Source organism: Brassica oleracea, chromosome C5, assembly GCF_000695525.1.
Source record: "Brassica oleracea var. oleracea cultivar TO1000 chromosome C5, BOL, whole genome shotgun sequence".
NCBI classification, from domain to species: domain Eukaryota; kingdom Viridiplantae; phylum Streptophyta; class Magnoliopsida; order Brassicales; family Brassicaceae; genus Brassica; species Brassica oleracea.
The window spans coordinates 32,674,227-32,675,692 of record NC_027752.1 but is presented as its reverse complement, the minus strand read 5'-3'; the positions used below and the strand labels follow the sequence as shown (position 1 = coordinate 32,675,692).

General features: G+C 34.1%; 1 long non-coding RNA gene across 2 annotated transcripts; it reads left to right on the top strand.

Annotated features, from left to right (window-relative positions):
* Positions 1-238: 238 nt before the first annotated feature.
* Positions 239-1,143, top strand: LOC106293776. 2 transcript variants are annotated; one of them, XR_001260630.1, is made up of 2 exons: positions 239-351; positions 522-1,143. It is a non-coding gene; the product is annotated as an uncharacterized LOC106293776 (long non-coding RNA). The 2 variants fall into 2 exon arrangements; XR_001260631.1 differs by having other exon boundaries at positions 519-1,143.
* Positions 1,144-1,466: the final 323 nt, after the last annotated feature.

Sequence of the window (1,466 nt, the reverse complement as noted above, 5' to 3'; positions counted from 1 at the left end):
ACTTCTCACTTCCCCTAATTTAAAACACTTATAAAGAAACAAATATTTTATCTTGTGTGAAAGTTCCTTGTGTCCCTTAAATCTCTTCATAAGAGTAACCAAACTAGAATATTTTTCAACTGTTTTTTTTTTTGTGAAACGGCTGTAAACAATTCGTTTTAATTCTAGACCACTCGATTATTATCTTCTTCTAGCTAACTCTTGACATTCTTACTTTAATTTTTTTGCTTTCATTATCTACCGACAAAAAAAAAGTACTGACTGAGATGAAAAGACGCCATAAACTTATATCTATACCGCGGAAGATTAGCCGAACACGACGGTGTAAATCGAAAGTCATCAAGATGGAAGGTATGTTAATAGTCGTCAAATTCGTTTTGGAAGATACAAGTACATTGATATATATTATTTTCCTATTTTGTGTGTTCTTCCTAGTTGTTCTTCTATTTGGATCGAACTAATTAATATTTATTTTTTGTGGATTCCTTTGCACTTCCTTTGCACATGTGCTTGCTTAGTAGATGTTTGGGACATGAAGCACCCTAATAATTTACTCGGAAATCAAATTTCTATTAAAGGTGTGTGATGCGATGGAGGGGACTGAGGAGTTTGAGTTCCATAAAGAGTTCCATTTCAAAAAACGTTTCCAGCTCAAAGCGCTTAAGTGAGTGTTCTCCTCATGTAAGCTCATACATGCTATGATGACTAAACAGTCAGTCTCCAAGAATATATGTTATGTGATCAATGGTTGGTGGACACCCTCTGAGATTTTGGACACTACTCTCCCTAAACGGTTGTTTGTGACAGATATGTTTCCAAGCAAACAATTGAACATTATTGGACGAGAATCACAGTTGTTTGGCAATTAGTTTTTGGATTTCGTGTACAGGTTGTGTTCTTGATAATGACGTTAAACTGCATACAACTATGGTGGGATGCTTAACATGGGAGAAGGATTGAATGAAATTAATGTACATATGATAATGAATTGATGGAGTAAAATTGTGGATCGCAACTCTTATGTGATGTGTGTAGATGTGTATTCACCTTGTAGACGATAAAATAGAGATCATTGTATATTGAATGTATGTAGAAAACAATGAGGTTAAGGTTAGGCTTGTAATGGTAATATATTTTTCTACTTGTATATATGAAAGAGGTTATAGTACTGCAATATCACAAGGAAACATGATCCCGAAAAGATTATTTGGTTCAACGTAGACAATATAAAATCAAGTAAGGTTTAATGTTCATTTTGGTAAATGAGGTAATGCGGACACAACAACAAAAAATATATCCAAAAGTTCATGAGTCATAAACTAGAGTTTAGGCATTCAGGTTCTGTATATTTGGGTAGTTTGGGTTGGTTAGTTCGGAATTTGGTTAGTTTGGGTCGGTCAAAATGTCACCAAAGTGAACGGAAAAAAAAATTCGGTTCGGTTTTTGGTTAGTTCGGTTTCAAAATA